We start from the raw sequence: 20921 nt of genomic DNA on the forward strand, positions 1-20921 counted from the left end.
CTTAAATAAAGAATATATCCTTAAATAAAAAATATATTCTTAATTTCGGAAGAATATCATCTAAAATCTTGAAGAAGATTTTTTAAGTACAAAATCTTCTACTTACGAGAATATAATTGTTTCGGTGTATATATATATACACGTACACCGAAAAAATTGTATTCTTGTTTTGAGGATATATCCCACTTACTTTAAGTATATTTTATACTAAAATAGGCGCCAAGAAGAGTTTCTTATTTTAAGAGAAACATCCTCTAAATAGTAATATTGATAAGAATATATACTGATTAGAATATATACTAATAGAATATATACTAATTAGATTTATATATATATATATAATCAGTACGTAATCTATATATCTTTTGCATTAATAACGATATTTTGTAAGATTTTTTAAATAATTTTATTTTTATTACATTTTAAAGTGATACACATTACCTATGTTTAATTTTTTATTTTTAACGATCATAATCTATATCTATATTTATATTCTTTTTAATTATTATTTTTATAATAAAATGTAAACTAATACAGTATAATAATAATTTTAACACTTATATTATTTTTAATTATTAAAAAAAAACATATCTTACTATCGCGCGAAAAAGACTATATTCTTAAGTTAAGAATATATTCTTAATTTCAGAAAAATATCATATCTAAAATCATTAAGAAGATTTTTTAAGTATAAAATCTTCTACTTACGAGAATATAATTTTTTCGGTGCATGTAACTTTCAAGTCACAAGCTAATATATCCACATTTTACCAAATAATTTTGGTTTTTTCCACAAGATGATGTATACGTCTTAATTATATAACGCCTCTGAAATAACCAATAACAATATTGATGACGGTTAGGCAGCACCATCAACCCGAAATGTCAAAATAAATACCTTGCAAGTTGTATTTAAGAAAAAAACTTTGGCCCACAGAGGGTTAAATTCTTCTCAAAGATTTTTTAAGTTCTTCTCAAAGACTTGGAACAAAGAAAAAAAAATGTCAAAAAACGTTCTCGGAAAAATTCGACAAAAATCCCCCGAACTATTGTCTAAGTTCTATAAGTATATTTACGCAGTCAGTTAGATTCCGAAATTCCGAAGAGACGAACACACATCGAAAGTTTGAAATAGTCCTTCTCCGGTGAATCGATTGAAATAAGTTGAAATAGATCTGTTATTGTTTCAAAGTGAGGAGCAAGAGAGAAAGAGAAAGGAAAAGAAGACACAAGAGAGAGAGAGAGAGAGAGAGAGAATTGATTCTATTCGTCTATATATAAGTGTGCAACAATGTTTTTCCAAATATCAAACTACGAATTATCACGATCGTGAAAAAATGAATAGATACGGATTTGTGCAGCTTTTTGAAGTTCGCTTTTAGTCTTTTTGCACACATACCGATGGAACATCGCTCTCGTTTAAACTATTGAAGGATCACTTACCGTAGGCCTCGCAAGCTCCCATTATTCACTGCGATCCGATTACGCGGGCTTTGGAGTTTCTCTCCCGGCGCATTCTGGATGTTCTCGTTAAGAACATCGACCGAGCTACGGTTTCCGGTTAACCGCCCTCTTCAGGCAGACGCCGTCTTCAACATCGTCGCGTTGCTCCTCGTCTTCCCCCCCGAGCAAATTGAATTTCGTTTCTCAGTCATTTCCTCGGCCGGGTGAGAGGAGCTGTCCACCCTACGGTTGACAAAGAGGGCATGGGCCAGAGGGTCCGGCGGAAGAGGTACGGACGTGAGTCGTTTTCTTTCATGCACTTAGATATCAGCGACGTCTGCATCCTGTTCTCCAAGGTTGCCCAACAAGGCGATTCATCTTCCGGGGAGGGGATTAGAGCAGGTTGAACGCGTCCGAAATGGATTGGATCTTTAGAACTAAGTTTTTTTCAGATCCTTCGCGGATTGCGAAAAATTCCTTTGGATTCTTTTTCCCAGTAGTATACACATTCTCTCACAGTCTCTTATTTTGATATAATCAAGTTTCGAGACAATTTAAAAAATTGCAAATACTGTTTTTTTTCTAGTGATTTTCATTCGATTTTTTTTTGGTTAAAAAAAAAAAATTCAGAATTTTCAGAGAACCAGATTTCCATTTTTATAATTTTTGAGAAGAAATTTATTTTTATTTCACACATATGTATGTGCAAACACGCGTACCACAGATATAAAGATGTAGCATCTTTATTTCTTTGCGGGGTGGAATATATAAATTTCATTCGCGCGCGTAGAAGAACTCGAGGAGGACTCGGCCCGTTAACGAAATCAGTATAGTCCCGCCGGAAAACTTTTTCGCCGAACACCTACTGTACGCGCTGAAAAAGTTTCGAACACTCTCGCATGCTGCAGGCAGGATGGAATCCTCTGATATATCTCGTCGAATTTTCGGTTGCGCGAGATCACAATAGAGGCCTGAAAAAAGGACCAGACGAGCGCGAGTATATCATTCAGCCGGTTCCGTTTGCTCCGTTTCGGCCCGCTGAATCACGCGTAGCACTTTGAGCATGACGAATATGAGTGTTAAATTCAGTAAGAAGCGAACGCGTCCCGGTCCCGTTTATTCCTGCAAAAATTAGAGGATTTTCGCTGTTCGTTAGCAAAATATTAATACAAAAAAAAGAAGAAAAAAAAACATTTTACATTCCGAACGTTGATGCAGGCGCCAAAAATATTTTACATTTCCGTAAGATAAAATTTATCAAAAACTTTCCTGTTTGTTTAATATTTTCTAAAGGTTTTTTTTTATTGCAATATATGCGCATACATATTTTCACATGTATGTAAATTCTTGTTCTTATTTTTGTTAATTGTACACTGCAATTTTTTTATTAAAAAAAATGTCGAAATACCGAGAGTGCGTCAACACGTTGAAAATTACAACGTCAACTATTGTAAACAACAACTTTTTATCACAGATGCGCAACTAAATTTACGCGTCAGAACATTTTTTCCCCCATGTATAAATATTTTTCCATCTTTTTTTCTTTGTTTTTTTCCGACATTCCGTTTCTTCATTGTAAGAAACAATAACGTGTGGAATAAAAAATCTAGATTTTAGTCTAATATTTCTTCTCCTCTCTAGTTCTGAAAAATGATCCGATGAATAATTTTTAATAAAAAAATCGCGCTACTTATTTTTGTCAAGAACTTTGCATCAGAGTTGCCGGCATTTTTACTCGGCGCGGTATTTTTTTTTTTTTACATCGTTTTCAGTGTGTGTTTCTCGTGCGCAGCCTCTTTCCGCTCGACCGAACCGACTCCGCTATTCACGCGTTAGATTAATTAGCCTCAAGATCTCGGCCAGAAGACGGCGCGGAATACCCGACAGCGCAATTGAGCAACCCAATTAGTGGTCTCGGCGCAAAGCTCTCGAGCTCTCTCGTCGACAACGCAAGGTTTATTCGGACGCAAGGTTTGGACTCGCGCGTCCTTCGAGAGGACATCGATCTACATAAAACGAGGCGAGTTCTCGCTTCGCGCGAAAAGGGCGATACGATACATTTCTCGACAAGTCCCTAGACACACACACGGCGCTTCGAAAGTTACTGCGAGAGAGGTCCATCCGTTGGCAGTACTGAATCGATAGTTGACTGTCCTTTTCTTCGCGCGTCCCCACGAGTCTGCGCGGCGCGTTTCAACGACGCTCGAGCTTTCCTAGACATTCCAGTCCGCAAGGCCGGGTTACGCTTTAGAACGCTAAGAATTTTTAAGAAATAGTTTTCTATATTTTTGCCGTGATATATACAAATAATAATTTTTCTATTTACATTGTGTTTTTTACTGTCTCTCGGAAATTATAGTCGAATAAAATAATTCCACGATCATATAATATAAGATATACTTGAAAATGTATGATGGAATGTAGTTTTGCGCTTTTATCCGTTTGCTCAAATTTTTGTATCATTTTTTGATTATTTACAAAAAAAATACAAAACAAAACGCAAAGCAAGAATAATTCTCAGAAAATAACGCGGACTCTTAAATTACTATATCGATATGTTATATATATATATATATATTATTTTATTTCCACGTGCAAAAGTACAATATAGATTGTCTTCTTTCATCAATTAATTAAACATGATCACTTATATCGATTATTTGTTTGAAATAATTCGACGACACTGCGAATGCAGTGTCTCGTCAAAACACCCGTCAAAATAAAGCCTTTGAAAAAGTTTATTATTGATCCGGGACGTAAAGTTTATCGAACGCTATTGACCTTGAATTAAATTTACCCATCCCCGGCTTCGACACAAAGCAAAGTTTAAGCGAGCCCGGCGCGTGTAATCATGCTTCAGGTTCCACAAAGGAAGTCTGGCTGGCTAACGGGGGTGCTTCGCAACATCCAACCCCCGAAGTGTAACCCGCGGAATCGACCGTGGCGCGCTCGGCAGACGAGAATGGAGGCTCTGGCGTCGCGTTGCGCGAGAGCTTGCGGAGCTTTCCATTCCGGTGCCGTAGTCCGTCTCGCGATCCTCGCGGTGACGTTACACACGTCGTGTCGTGTCGTGCCGGTTTTACCGTGCCGCCCCTGCGATCGTCCGGAGGGTGGCTCTGCGTCAGTCGCGACGATCCTTACGGAGTATAAATGTCCATGGTGCTGTTGTGATTAATCCGGGCGTCGCGTCGCACTACAACCCCTAGCAACCGCGACCGGAATGCGCGCGGACGTGTTGTCGTCGCCGATGTTACAAGGGTTGAAGCAACCCTCTTGAGCTTACTTCCGTTAAAATAAACGCGAAACCGGAAGACATAGATCGTGAGTAATATTCGGCATCCGATGATCGAGATGTAGTAGTGCAGTGTGTTGTTGAATCGAGAGAAGAAAAAGTTGATTTAAAAAAGTATACGAACAGTTTGACTTAAGGGCAGCGATTAAATGTTCAGTGTGTTTGTATAAAAATCATTTCACGGGCCGCATTTTTGAGAAAAAAATTAAAATAATTAAATTCACTTAAACGTATGATAAAAAAATAACTAAACCGATTCTTTGCAAAAAAAAACTGAAAATTTTAAGTTGAAATAATTAAAAAAAAAAAAAAAAAAAAAAAGAAAAAACTGTATTTCGAGTGTTTTCTCTGATAGAGACTGTTCGCGCGATTAATGAAACGTATCAGATTAAAACGTGTCGGTGTTATATTGTTAAGTAAATCACAGTAAAATTAACTGTTGAGAAAAACGATATGTTTGAATGAAGATTTATCGCGTTGTGTGTAGTGTACAATTTGAATATTAATCGAAAGTTTTGGAGTGTTGAATTCAACTCAATTTTTATTCAGGCTTGTACCGTCTCGATCCAATTGTGAAACAGAAATGAAAACGGTGAAATTGCATTTAGTGTGTGCGTTTATTAGTGCGATTATTAGAAAAATGTGTCCAATTCAGTGCACAAAGTCTTTCCCGTGTTGATTTCATCGAGTGGAATCCCATTTGCCTTTGAACAGTGAGTTCATACAAATCATCATTATTATTATTATTATCATTATTTTAATAATAACAACATCGTAACATATATCCGTAATTTTCTCTTTTTTGTTACATATTGAGCAGTAATAATACACTGCTGTGTATGTACGTGTACACATTTTGTTGTAACTAAAAAGTAAATTTAAATGTCGATTGAGAAAATGCGATATATTTCATACGAATTTTTATTTTTTATACAAACTTTTTCTTCCTCTCTTTCTCTCTCTCTTTCTATAACATTCTTTTCTGAAAATTATAAATTCTATTTTATTGCAACTTAGTATACGGAATTTTGTTATCGATATTTCGTTTAAACAAATCGATGAAATAATTTATATTCACAGTATCAGAGAGACATAATATAATTTGACATCTAGTATCAAATAATTCAATCAAAATTTCTGTATCTATTTCTACTCTATATCTGTTACAAAATCTATTATATTCTAATCATGTTTATTAATGATCATCTAATAGAAAGAGAGAGAGAGGGAGAGAAAAAAGAGAGATCAATTGCACAACTTGAATTTGTGGTTTTTTTTTGAGAGAATTTGAGTTTTATTATATCGCAACATTTTCTATAGCAATAAAACTCATTATTTTATATTCTAGAAATGAGTCATTTAAATAATTTTTTTTTTATAAAACATTACACGCACAAAATACAAGAAAATATGAAAAATAAAATTAATATCTTTGAAAATTTATAATAATTAGTATAAACACTTTATAAACTTAAAAAAATAAGTTACGTATTTGCAAACAATAATTCTTAAAAGACAAATACCTTGGAACGAACGTATTTCGAACAATCAAATTGCAATTAGTTGATTGCATTCGTTTATTCAAATGTCCTTCGAGAAACGGTAAAAAACTTTTGGACTAATGGTCGAATAATTCAACGAAGTGAAATTATTAACGAAAACAAGATTTTGACGGGGTCCCATATCGAATTCGACGAGAGGGTTATAAGCGAAACCTCATCGTTCCGATCTTTCACATTGCGCGGAAACATGGCGGGCGTTCTCGCTCAACAGTGAAATTTCTGTTTTTCCAACCCCGCGCGTCCTTCCTCGCGCGCTTCCCGCGGGGGTTTCCGCGTTTAAATATTCCCGAAGTATGCAAATGCTGTAAATTCGCTGGAAAATATACCCGGCGTATCCGACGAACTCAACCCGGGCTATCGAATTGTTATAGATATCGCGAAACGGTAGCGCACACGCGAAAATGTATTAACCCTGGCGGCCCGCCGATAATTTGCATAAATGGCTGACGGAATTTACGCGCGACCGCCATGTCGCGATCTCTCTCCCCCCCTCCCCTTTACCTCTACGCGGGCGCGCCAACTTCAAAGCGGATTGCAAGTTACAGACGATTTACGTGCTCATTATGCCTTTGTGAGTTCCGCGGTTAGTGTATGGAGAGAGCACACTGCGAGAAGTTTTAGACACTTCAGGAATAAACTTCAACGCGATATATCTTTGGCTTCGGCGGTTGTGCGAAGCACGTAACGTTGTTCAACCCTCTCGAGCGTGTAACTTAGGGTATATGTACAATCTTTCGAGCACCTCGGCATAATTGTAAGCGCGCGAGCGTAATTACGGTCTCGAAAACAGCTGCAATCACCGGAGAATAAAATAATTCCAATCGGACACAAACGGCGCGCTCGCGCAAACAAAAATTTTAATTTTAATTTACATTTCATTTGTATTATAATCGGAAAATAATCTTGTTCTTTTTTTTTTTTTTTTTTTTTTACATCGTGTTTTGCAAACGATAAAATTCGAAGTTTGCACGCGTATTTTTTAATCGCGAGAAAGATGTAACCGCATAGGAAAATCCAAGCGATTTTCCATCCAAGCGAGAGATAGCATTGTGCCCCCGCGAATCCGAACGTGTCTTTCACGGAGACACGCACGTTCAATCTCTCGTATATATTCTGTATATTTCCTTGGAAAATACATCTTACGTATTTGTATCGTATTGGAAAAATAATCCCCGTCGACCCTCTCTCCTCCCCCCGCCGAGCGCGAGAAGAGAGAGAGCTCCCCCGGAATGCAAATGCGTTTTTCTATTGATAAATGTAGACGGCTAACAAACACACACACACACAACACGCTCGTGCGATTCCGATTGAATGAAATTTGTTCTGCTTACGTACATAAGACGCCTGATTTATCTCTTCCGACGCAACGGCGAAACGCGGATTACGTGCTTCGCATGTGTACACCTTCCCTCCGGGCGCATTCCCCATCTCAAGAAAATATGCGACGAGACTCCGACGGACGTTTCAGTTCTTCCAAGAATAATCGTCGCTAAGCAAAGCAGCAACACCTGCTATCGTCATCTCTCCTCTCGTGAAGCGTCGCGCATTAACGTTCTTGTGACACGCGAAAAATTAAAAAAAAAAAAAACAAAAAAATTGCGGCACAAGTTCACGAGACGCTCGAAATGCGCGAAGCCGGGGACTAATTTCACAAAAATTCTCAGTATCTTCTTGATAGTTTTTTTTTTTTTTTTTTTTTTTTTTTGAAATTCGTGTGGTTGTGTAGATTTTATTATTTAATTAACTGGCACGCAAATTGTTTGTGAAGAATTTTAAATTATCTTCATTCTTTTTCTCTCGAGCTTCGCCGCTATACGCGGATCAAATGATTGTCGTTGAAGTTTAAGGATTTTCTCCGACTTTCTCTTCCCCCGCCGCCGCCCGGTCGCGAGATTAGTTAGTCGAGGGGAATGGTTTAGAAAGTTATTCCGCACTTTGTGTGTGTGTAATAGTCTCAGTCGTGCATATCTGCGGCGCTCGAAGTGAGTCTTCGGTTGTGTGATATCTGAGATTGAGAGGCGCGCACGGGCTTATATGCCACGCTCCGCGCATTGAATGGGGCGCGCGCGCGCGCGCGCGTGTTCGCTTCTCGTCGCGACGAGACGAAAGCCGCAAGTTTTGATGAAATGCATTCTGTCTGCCGCAGTGACTACGTAAGAAGGGAAGGAGGGTTGCGCGATACGTATAGACACGGTAGTATACTTATATAGTGCGTGGGGGTAACGTGTGCTGGGTTAGGCGCGCTACACGCGAGGATGCGAAACCGAGGGATCGGGACAGCGTGAAAAGCGGGGGAAGCGAAGAGAGAATTCATCCCTTCGTCGACTTCCTCTTCCTCGACTCTCTCTCTCTCTCTTTCTTTCTCTCTCTGTGCTTCGACTTCATCCCGGAGTTGTCCCCGTTTCACGCCATAATCAGAGTTCAGCCAACTTTGCTCTTTCTTCACCTCCTCCGCCACAGTCGCGTTGGACTCTAGACGTATTACTCTCTCTCTTTCTCTCTCTCTCTCTCTCTCTCTTTCGTGGAAAGTTTCTTTCCGGCGTGAATAGAATCCTGCCGGTTCAAAAATCAAAGGTTCAAGATTCTGAAATTGAAATATAACGGTTTTGTGTGGCGTGCGCGCGCGCGGACGAGAGAGATGGATCCGAGCGAAACTTAAAAAACGCGTATATAAAGTTGCGGCAATTTAATAAAGGACTTCGCCGGGGCGAAACTATTGTAATTCCGGATTATTCCGTAAGATAAAGAGTATTGAAAAATGTAAGTTTACTTAATATATTACGCTCTCTCGGAGAAGTTGTCTACAAATCGTCGGTGTTTACAAGGTTTTATTCCCGTAATTACTCGAGTGTTTCAGAGAGAGAGAGGGAGAGAGAGAGAGGGAGAGAAAGAGAGAGATTCTCTAAAGAAGAATTTATATTTTAAACTTTGTACACATTTTTCAACTTTCTTCTGAAGTGTTATTTTATATTGTGTGTGTGTGTGTGTGTGTGTGTACGTGTTTAAATGTTTTAATTCAATTCGAAAGAAGCTCTTGGATTCCCTGGACAACAATGTACCGCCACACATGGTGTTTTGTAAATTTTTAAGTCTTCTAAATCCTAGAATCTTCAGAATTAGAACTAATTTCTCTCGTTTTCAAACGTCTCTCTCAGAGAGATTTAAATTGTATTTAAATCTGTATACGCGCGTATATATATTACGTAAATTAGACACGACTGTGTGTGATATCGCAAATAAACACCCCGGATATATCTAGGTTGCTCCATTGATCTATAGTAGTAATTATACATAGTGTTTCGCGGAGCAACGAGCAATATGTTTATTAAACACGGTTTGCCAGTCCGGGGATATTAATTGAAGACAGAAGTTTATTACCATCCCGCGTGCTCGTAATGCAATCGGACGCCGCGCCGTGTCACAGGTTTCTGGTGTTGTATTCCGCCGAAAATTGCGCGAGCGGGAGCATCCCCGCGGACGCGTGGAACTCGGCCAAATGCGATGTACACGGTATGACGCGTCGTATCTCGCGCGCGCGCGCGCGCGAATGAAAAATGTCTCACTTTACACCGTAGTTTTGGTATCACCATTTAAGTAACATATCGCAGGAACTTCGCCCTGGCCAGCTAGTGAGCAAGCGAGAGATCGCGTTTTTGGCACGATGGATCGATAATCCGTTACCGAGCGGATTCGATTACGATACCGCACGAAGTATCAGAGAGGTTAACTCTAAATTCTACTTTTCACATCCTCAACATTTATTTTTTGTACGGTTGATCTTTGCGCGCGCGCGCGCGTATTATAATTTGAAATGTGCTTAAAAAAAAAAAAAAAAAGACAAATGTCGCTTTTGCGTTTAATATTTAACTTTACAATTTAAAGCAAAAATACAAATTTCCAAAATTTATACACGGTCGGTTGCGAAAAAAAGCGTTACATTTTTTAATGGTAATTCTAATTTTGATCTAGAGTCTGCCGGTTCATTCGGCGCTTAATAAAAAAATTGCATTGTGTTCGGGGAATATTTTGTTGAATAAGTCAAACACGTATAAATAAGAATAAAAGTTGGGAAACGCGCGTATCCAGAGAAAGCGCCAGCGTTACGTTAAAGCCGTGTATATACAGGTGTTTCTCCAATTTCATTTCGCTGAAAGATACAGAACCAGTGTACACACCGGAATCTCTTTCTTTCCGAAAAAAGAGCGCGCGGTCCAATCCTCCGCTTCTTGCTCTTGCGCGATTGAACGCGCGGAAACGATTATTGTTCGTTGTTGTAATTCGATTCCTGCCGCGTTCCGAGAACGACGATCTCTGGTCTTGGTGTACACGTGGACGTCTCTAAGACGGCCACTTCGAGATGTTAGAGGATCTTGGACGAAGAGAATCAACGCGGGATCGGGGGCAATCGTGCGCGCTACGGCGCACACCAGGAGGGGAGTCCGTTTACGGAAAACAATCCGGTTAACGACGACGATAGACAAGCACTTGTGCACCGTACGTGTGCGCTTGTGTGTTTAAACAAAACCAGCGAAATATGTGAATTAAGAAGATACCATTTAACCGGGGTTTCCGTTTCAAACTCGCGTGTTCGACCTCGCGCGGAACGAGAAATCGAAATTGATCCGACCGTAAAAGCCACTCGCGCGGCTCCTTCGATTGACTGACCCTCTTCAATTCTTGGGAGGTTTTCTGGAAGGGATCCCCGACGTTGATTTATAGAAGAAGTTTGCGCGCGGAATCCTGTTTCGGGGGTGGCGTTACGCTGTTGTAAGTTCTTTCCGCGGCAAGAGAGTTCGGAAGGTAGAGAAGAGAGGGAGAGAGAAGAGAGGGGTCTCGATCTTGCAATGATCTGCTCGAAGGAAAGTTTGCCGGTGAATCAAGATTCGCCAAGTTTTTATTTACCAGCGACTTCTTATTTACCATCGTAAACGCGACCATAATTTTACCATTCCTGGTAAGGTCCATATTGTACTTTTTGGAAAGTGCAGTAACGCACTTGCCCGGCAATACCGCGAGCTCGCGTTAAAATCTATGACGCGACGATGTGTTTTCTTTATCCGAATCGAGAAACGGTATATATACGGAGAGACGCTTTAAGAACTGTTTAAAGTCTTTTTGAAGTTGTTAGCGCGTCGATATCGAGTTCGCGCAATAAAAAAAAAATAAAAAAAATAAAAAAAAAATTCAAACCACGCGCGAACCACACTATCACTGCGGGTTATTCTCATTCGTTTATTCCGACCTTTTGAATGTCATGAAAAATTTCGTTCAGAAAATATGGACACCGCCGCCAATCCTTTATATCTTCTTCTTCTTCTTCTCGGAGGTCACCTTGACAATCTCTCCGAGAAATCCACCTATACACTCGCACATAAAGTGCGCGCACGTGGTAACAGGGACCGCTAATGCCTCCATGAAGATTTATCGTTCCACGACAGGCCGTGGTTGTTACGTAAGGTTAAGCTCAGGGTCGAGACATCAGGGATCGGGAGCGCGGCCGCCAATCCCAAGCACAGTTCTCATCCTTACGGTCGCACGTAAATCCCAATGAAGCGGAAGCTATTCTCGATTCTCCTCGTGAGGATTTTCTGAGGATTCGCCACGTACATATGAAAGGGGAGTATCTCTGTAAACGGGGGAGAGGGAGGGGGGGCGACACACACCTTTTGAATACGTCCGGTTTATATGACCTTTCGTCGACGCGCACATCGCACACGTGTTGTCGTTTGCAAAACTGTATAATCCAAAAATTTCATCGTCACGAACTCAACCCCCCCTCCTCCTCCCGGTATCGTGGAACTCAAATCACGGTTAAAATCACGCGCCCATCAATTTGTGATTTACGGGGTCCCGTAACAAAATCCACCGCGCGGATCGCTTCCACGCCGCTTTTAATAAATAAATAACCATTGGATTATGATCTACCACTTTTAATAAATAACCATTGGATTATGAGAGACCGGAGTCAATTCCTACGAGCGTGTTTGTTAAAATTTGCAACATCAAGCGAATTTTTATTTTCCACACACACACACACACACACACGGGTTTCAGTTTTTCCCTGGAGATCGGGCGCGATTACGGCGCTTTGATGTTTCGCGTATACGGAGTTTTATGTTTTTTTTTTTATTTTTTGAATTTAAAAAGTGTGCAAAGTACACACTGTAAACACGCAAAGTGCACACCGATCGGCAACAATTTAAATTGTTGCGGAACAAACTTCGACAAATTACGGATAACGATAAAACATCTAACGCACAATAGGATGTTGTTTCAATTAAAAAAACCTGCTTCTCTCTCTCTGTTTTGACAATTTAATTGAGAAAATATATACGGAAACGAGAGGCGAGAGATCTGTGAAAAATTGAAAATTCACGCTTTCGTTGCAATGTTTATTACAAATATACGCTTGAAATATATATCCAGAAGTCGAGACCGACGGGGGGAAATAACAAAGTTCGCGGAAAATTGAAGATGACGGGATTCACGCGGAGAGACACGGCGGCGCGGCAAAACTAATAGATCCAATAGAAGATTCCGATAATATTCTGTACTTGACAGCTGCAATATGCCGGAATATCCAAACTTGATTCGAAACTCGCGCACCAGTGACGTGCGCGCGCGATGGCAGTCGAGAATAGTCCGAAATATCTGGAGTTCAATTTTATGGAACTGATTCGTGCCCATTCCACTTTCCCTCTTTCTCTCTCTCTCTCTCTCTCTCTCTCTCTCTCTCTCTTCTGCGCTTCAAGTTTCAAGAGCGATCCATCGTAGTCCATATCTATGACCGATTTCATATCTGGGAATCCCGTCACAGAGAGAAAGAGAGAGAGAGAGAGAGAGAAGAGAGAGCGGTAGAGACCCATTCTCCTTCTCCCTGCTCGCGAGTCGCGAAAAATAGATAGGAGGAGACAGAGAGAGATGGGACGGATAGAAAGAGGGCGAGAAAGGGCTCGGAGAGAGAGCGGCGGCAAAGCGAGAAAATCGAGTGGATACATACGTTAAGCTAGATTACGTGTCCGGTGGCTAGATTGCGGCGGGGTTGTATCTGCTGGATTTATTAAGCAGCGTCATATGTATCCAGCAACGTGACACCGCCACCGTCGCCGCCGCCGCCGTCGTTCTGAGGGCTCGAAAAATTACAATTTCCGATGGTGAATCATTGGCACACACCGAGATGCGTTACCGCGGGGGGAAAACGTGAGAGAGAAGGAAAGAAAGAGAGAGAGGAGAGAGAGGAGAGAGAGAATACATTATTCTCATTTAGCATTATGAGACGTTTACGCGCGTTTTAATATGCAATTGGCTGGCGCTCGGCTGCCAGTGGTATACGCAGTTTTTTGCGCGACGGATGTAGCCTGCTTAAGCGGGATTGATTACGTATGTATACGTTTTACGAGTTTTCGGAAATAGACGCCGGCCGGCGTTTTAATTATTCAGATTCGCGTTTCTCCGCTGCAAAAACGTCATTCAATATTCTTCATTGCAGCTTGCGTTTACGTTTCAAAAAATGAGATATTATGTTTTCCAATTATTCACTCTCCGCGCGCGCGCGGAATCACACGTTACGTACGTACGTATCGAAAGAAACACGCGCATATTCTGTGTTTTAGGATTTCGTTACCTTTTAAAATAATTTGCATTAATAATCCTTCAATCGTGAATGCGAACGTGAAATTGAAAAAAAACAAAAAAAAAAAAAAAAAAAAAAAAAAAAGAAAAGGCGCGAGAACGTTAAAGTGAAAATTCGTTGATGAAGTGCGCGAATTCTTTAACGAGTAGAAAACCCCGGTATACTGAATTTTGAACGGGTATATGCGGCGCGGAATAAACGATTCATGCAAATCTAAGCTGTACATGGTGGCGAGTGCGCGAGCTTTCGTGCTAATTGGAAAGTATTTAAAACACGGTAAACCGCAAAGTGCAGAGCGAGAGAGAGAGAGAGAGAGGGAGGTGGCTCGGTATCGTTGCCACCGAGCTTGCTTGGGCGAAAAGAATTCCCACCATGTAAATTTCCGAACTATTTACGCAATTTGCTCTTATTATTAGAATACTTCGTCGACGATTTTCAAGTCGCCGAACACGTGTTGATCGTGTTGCGCACGGAATTTTATCGGTGATAATAAAAGTGGAACACACCACATTTTCTCTCTCTCTCTCTCTCTCTCTCTCTCGTCGAACGATAAGGTGGAAATAAAATTCATCCTTTATCCGTTCGCAATAGAAGAGATTTATTTCTTGCAAATATAAATAAATTTAGAGAATGTTTGATATATTGTTTCGCGGTGCGAAAAAGTAACGTAATTCTCTCGGTGTAAAAAAAAAAAAACAAAAAACAAAATAAAATAAAATTGAATACAAGACTGTCTTTTGTTCAAACAACAATAGCGGCAATGCCGCGCGCAAATGTGTTCTTGAAGTTAAAAATTTTCACCGTGTTCTTGTTTTTTTGTTCCAAAAAAATTGTCTCGGTGTTTTAAATATTACGCGTTCGATGTGTGTATATTTCGGTTTAATCTTCCGTTAAATATACGTTAACTTCACTCTGCCAGTGTGATGCGCCATTAGCGATCCTTCTTGTTTTTTTTTTTTTTGTTTTTATCTTTTTATCCGTCGTATTTCGAAGTCTCGCGCGCTGCCGATACGTCCCGATTTTTCGCCGTCGGTGACAGCTGCCAGGGCGTTATCGAACTCTTGAAACATAACGGGTAGTCGGAGTCGATAATGCACGAGCTGGTCGCAATGAAAACCGCAAGAGCTAGGTGCGAGGTACCGTAGTATCACATTTTATCGCTCACCGAAATTGTACTGCAAGTTAGTAAATGATGAACGCGTTCGAAAAATCATCTGCGCGCAGTCAATTTCGTTGAAAAATTATTCTTCTTTCAAAAACCGTGTAACTACATTGTTACGAAGTTGTTTTCTTTCCTCTCTCTTTTTTTTTTTTTTTTTTATTTTTTTTTACAGAATCGACGAGTAATCGAAGCACCAGCGCGATTTTCTCGTTCGCATATTTCTAATCTCAATAAACCGGGAAGGCTCGTAAAGCATCGTTAAAATCTTGCGCACATTGTGTGTTCCTTCGGTACAATGTACGTGCTTCTCTCTCTCTCTCTCTCTCTCTATTTCTCTCTCTCGTTTTCTGCACACGATTGTCGGTTAATTGGCCTCCGGCATTGTTCAGATTTCAATTCGATGTGCGCATGAAATCGCCCCGGTTCTGTATCTCCATCGACGCGTCTTATTGAGAGGCAACACAAAGCAAACTGTATAGCGATACGCGAAATTCGCACGGCTATGTTCTATTAGCCGCCACGTTATTCGCGGCAATCGCTCGAAACGGTACAATTTAACATCACGTTACACACCATGGCCCAGACCCGGCGGCGAGCTTTGCACAGGGGGTTTTGTGTTAGAATTATCTGCCCCGAAGCACGTAACACACAACTAGCGGTTAGCCGGCGGTTGCCGCCGCTTCTTGCGCTTATACCGTGAGAGAGAAGGGGGGGGGGGGTGTGTAAAATTAGCACCCCGCGATAGTGGTAAAATTCCGTAGTTCTGATTGGAATTCCCGCTGCCTTTTGAGAAGAGGTCCGATAAATGTAGTTTTGATAAAGAGCAAGGCCGCTGATTAACAATCACAAATTCGAGTCGAATGGAGTAAACTAAATTTACCGAAAATAAAGATTTTCGAGTTATATGTAAAAAAAAATTTAAATAAACAAACTTTTGATCTTTGAAAAGAAAACTAGAAAACTCTTGTTAATGTATTTTTCGAAATTTTTAACGACGAAAGAAGTGAAATATCTCTCACATTCCATTAATTTCAGACTATAAGTCGAAACTCTCGGATTGTTTGTGAATTTCTGTGTGAAATAATACGTTTACTTTGCGCAAACAAATCTTAAACCAAGCTACAACGCGATGATAACTGTTGAAATACGTGCTTTACTTTGGGGCTTATCCTGTTTGTACAGGGCCATTTCTCTTACGGCGCGGATCACGAAATGTCTGCTGCATATATGCCGCAGTAATGTCCAAGAGATACTCGACGTACTTACGTGACGTACCGAGGGCGCAGATGTCGTATCAGAACATTAGCATCGGTCCGCGAGAACGCCTGATGATTTTCGACATCACGGAAACATTCGTCGCGCTATCTTCCATCACCAGAACCAGAACGCGGATTTACGACGAAAAAAAAGAATCAAATAAATTTGGTAAAACTATATCGTGGAAAAAAAAAAAAAAAAAACAACTTCCGCGAGTCCGAACAATTAAATAAAGATCAGAAACTTTTAAATTTAAAGTTATTAAATGAGAATCATCTCAGAGGCTCTGTGTGTGTAATATTTTTAAGATTAATTGAATGTAAATTGTCAGTAAAGAGCCGTTCGCAGGATGTTGTGCGGAAAATATGCCTGTGTATATCAGGGACTTATACCGATATGCAGAATACCGGTATTTTACCGATATTTTTGGGTAATACTATGAAAACCCTTATGAAAACCGAAATGCAGAAATACCGGTATGACGTCATACCGGTATGATTACTCATATTTACCTATATTTACCGATAATTTTTTCGTGATTTTTTAAAAGTAACATCTTAAAACTATAAGTGTTGTCATTATGTTGATAACACTTTTTAATAATACAATGTTTATAAAAAAAACTGCCGCACAGAAACTTAATATTATTTAAATTATTTTTAACAGGAATCAAATAAGGCCGATACGAGCCATTCGCAGGATGTTTGTGCGGAAACTATGCGTGTACATATATATATATATATATAAATGTAACGAATTTTACTTGTAAATTTTTACAAGTATTTTGAATTGAAATCTCAATTCTCAACACACAAACATCCTGCGAATGGCTCGTATCGGCCTTATTTGTTGATTCCTGTTAACAATTTCACGAGCGTCAAGTCTTTTTAAATTATTTTATTTTTTTTATATAATTAAGAACAGTAACAATAATTAATATAATTAAGAACAGTAACAAAATACACATAGACATATTTATCAATATCCAAATTTGTTAAAAATTTCCATTTTTATTAGTTCTCTGAGAATTAGAATATCGTCAAGAATATTATATCGGATAGATTATAACGTAAGCATGATAATATATAAATTTATCCGGTACGACAAAAAAAAATGGGCCGGAGAAAAGCAAATTTTGTACACGAGTATTTCCAGTACAATTCATCGTGCAACAAATCATTAATTAATGATGGTAGACATGAAGTTACTGTAAGTAGTTTTAAATGTATTTATATATACTAGACGTTGATTATTTTTTAAATAAAATATATCTTTAGGGAAATCATGCTACAAATCTATTGGCACATGTATCTTCGACTCATCCGCATGAATTTACATTAGTCATGCTACGTAATAAAAGAAAGCATGAAGAAATAGCTGCTTCAATTGGTTTATAAAAAAAAGCGTCTTTATATTTTGTCGGTCTATAAGTCCAATAAGCGGTAGGAAGATTAATTATGCAACAAAAATTGCTTTAATTAACCTATCTAATTTTTAAGAATACCATTAGTAGGAATACCGAAATAATACCGATATTATATTACGGTTTTCGGCAATGTATCGGTTTCGGTACTATAACGGTAACGGTAACACTCAATTTCGGTACTATATCGGTTTCGGTATACAATCTCTAGTATAATACCGGTATTGAAATCATATCGGTAATAAGTCCCTGGTATATATATATACACATGTGCACAAACGTACTCCCATTTTTCATGTGAGCTTTTGAATTAAAATTTCAATTCTTTAAATTCATATAGGATGCTAGTTTTTTGCATCCTGTATGACTCCTGGCTGAGGAGTATTTTTTCGCAATATTTTAAAATTAGTTCGGGGGGTATTCGGGATTTCCTTTATATACGTGATGAAAAAACTAGCATCATCCTATATGAATTTAAAGAATTGAAATTTCATTTCGAAAACTCACATGAAAAATGTGAGTACGTTTGTGCACATGTGTATATATATATATATATATATATACACAGGCATATTTTCCGCACAACATCCTGCGAACGGCTCTTTACCGACAAATTTACATTCAATTAATCTTAAAAACTTTTAATTTAAGTTGATTTGAAAAACGGCAATATTGAGCCAGTGCAGGATGTTGTGCAATAAATAAATATACTACAAAGTAGTTTTTAGCAAAACGTTTCGGCTATATTTTAAACCCTTATCAATTGCATCTTAAATACTAATGTTTAAAAATGTGGTCGAAACGTTTTGCTAAAAACTACTTTGTAGTATATTTATTTATTGCACAACATCCTGCACTGGCTCAATATTGCCGTTTTTCAAATCGACTGTAAATTTGAGAAAGAGCCGGAAGTGACATCCTCATATCTTCACTATATTTTAATTTAAGTTTTTCTGAGTTTTTTGAAGACACTCTCCGAGATAAATCCGAGTGACGTTTTTGACGCATCTCTGTCGTTCAATTTTTGTCGCAATTATTTCGCACACATGAAGAATTAACTTTCGTGCGAGAGATTTTCCGGGCAAGATTGTGATTCAGAGTTTCGAACGAGACATCTCACACCCGCGCGTGTTGTGCACACCGGCGGCATTAAATGTTGAACTTTCCCTCGGTTTGCGCAGGCGAGACAAGAGCTTTCGCAAAACTATTTTTCGAGACGTTAGAATAAAAACCGGCGCTCAACTTCCGTCGCCGTCATATCTCACGCGCGCGCAACATTGAAATTCATATAAAATTTATTATCCAGACGTCGATGGAGAAGCGCTACGCTTTTCTTTGGAATCCGGTTTCTGTGTCGTAAAAATATGATTAGAGAGGAGGTAGACAGAGTTGTACAACGGGACTTGAAAAAGTTGTTGCTTAGAAGTTGGCGCGTTAAGCGCGGCGACGAAACTAAATATTGCGCGAACACCGAGTTAAGCAAGATCTCGTTATCTCAAAACACTCGGCAAAACGCAAAACTCCGAAACAAATTTTTCAACTTGAATTTATGCATAAATTTTCGCTAAGAAAAAGTTGTCTCTAATTTTATTTTCTCAGAGGAGAGAGTATATCTCTCTTTCCCCTCTCCCCCTCTCTCCCTCCCTCCTCCCGGAAACCACATCCGCGAAAAATTTCTCACTTCTTCGCAGTTGTTTTCAAGTTGTTGGAAGGAGAGGGGAGAGGGAGAGAGAGAGAAGTGTTGTTTCAAGATTTCTGGATTCACACACAGTCGGGCAAGAGAGAGTTTTCGGGCGGGGGAAAAGTACCGCGGCAGTACTTCTTCGGAGCACTTTGGAGTATGTTTTACAGATTGCTTTTCCATTGACATTGGGAGCAATGTATACGCGCGATCCCGCTATTATTATTGACGTAACGATTTGCGCGAAATCTATAAATCTCCCCGCGCATTGTTGCCGCGATTCTCGCGCGATAGCGCGTCGACATCATTTGCGAGAGAACTCCGCCACGCACACACACACAGTGCAATAAATTTCGATAGAATATCTATACTTGCAAAACGTTAGAATATCTATACTTGCAAAACGCGCAAAATTCTCAAAAAAGCGTATAGAGGTCGCGGCGCTGACTTTTTACATTCTCCGACTTCCCGCTCGCGGCGACGCGGTTCACTCGCCATTTATTATCGCCTTTCTTTCTTCGCTCGCTGGCACATTAACGTGAGAGCGACAATTCATGGGCTCGTTAGAAACATAGCGCGCGCGCGCGCGCGCGCTAAAATTCCGCGACGCGCGGTCGCTCTCGATGTCGCGCTCTTTGTGTTACCTCGCGTTTCCTCTTCTTACGACTTCCCGTCGACCGGGAAATATTCAATTGATGACAAGTTGAAATTAATGCCCGCCCGTTTGTTTCGCATCGGAGCGAAAACCACCGCGAGCGTTGCTCGCTTTTAATTCAATAGTTTCGCATGCGTACGAGCAGAATTTTATTGTATTTCATCTGAATTGATTCATATATATCAGTCGTATATGCCACGATGACGGACGAATATTGAATTTAGTTTCATGCTCTACTGCGACACGGAATTTGAGTAGATGGAATTCCAAGAGAGAGAGAGAGAGAGAGAGAGAAAGAGAGCGGGTGCGCGCACTATACATGGTATATATATAAATATCGCGAATATCGATACGCGTGCATAAAAAGAAAGCGGGAAGTCGAAGGGATAAGTGATTTGTGTGGCGTTGGAATTTCCGTGAAACGAAATACCTGTAAACTTGAATATTTACACGTTCCAAGGATCTCTCTGTTTAATTCAGGAGCAATAAAATCGAGGTAATTTGCATGATATCCGAGTTCGTTCGAACGTAAGTTGGTTAGAGTAAAAACACATACACCGAAAACATTGTATTCTTATTTTGAGAATATCCCACTTACTTAAAGTATATTTTATACTAAAATAGGCGCCAAGAAGAGTTTCTTATTTTAAGAGGAAAATCCTCTAAATAGTAATATTGATAAGAATATATACTGATTAGAATATAAGAAGCCTCTATAGAAAAACATATATATCTCACTATCGAAAAAGACTATATTCTTAAATAAAGAATATATTCTTAATTTCGGAAGAATATCATCTAAAATCTTGAAGA

At 39.4% G+C, this 20921-nt stretch overlaps 1 protein-coding gene across 1 annotated transcript in view; it reads left to right on the forward strand.

Annotated features, from left to right (window-relative positions):
* Positions 1–5041: 5041 nt before the first annotated feature.
* Positions 5042–20921, forward strand: part of LOC109856700 (neuroligin-4, Y-linked-like) — a gene marked incomplete at its 3' end in the record, with an annotated part of 197917 nt that continues 182037 nt past the window's right edge. The window contains exon 1 of the mRNA XM_020432270.1: positions 5042–5448. The remainder of the gene's footprint in view (positions 5449–20921) is intronic.

Source organism: Pseudomyrmex gracilis, unplaced genomic scaffold (genome assembly GCF_002006095.1).
Source record: "Pseudomyrmex gracilis isolate BER0280 unplaced genomic scaffold, ASM200609v1 scaffold_131, whole genome shotgun sequence".
NCBI lineage: Eukaryota > Metazoa > Arthropoda > Insecta > Hymenoptera > Formicidae > Pseudomyrmex > Pseudomyrmex gracilis.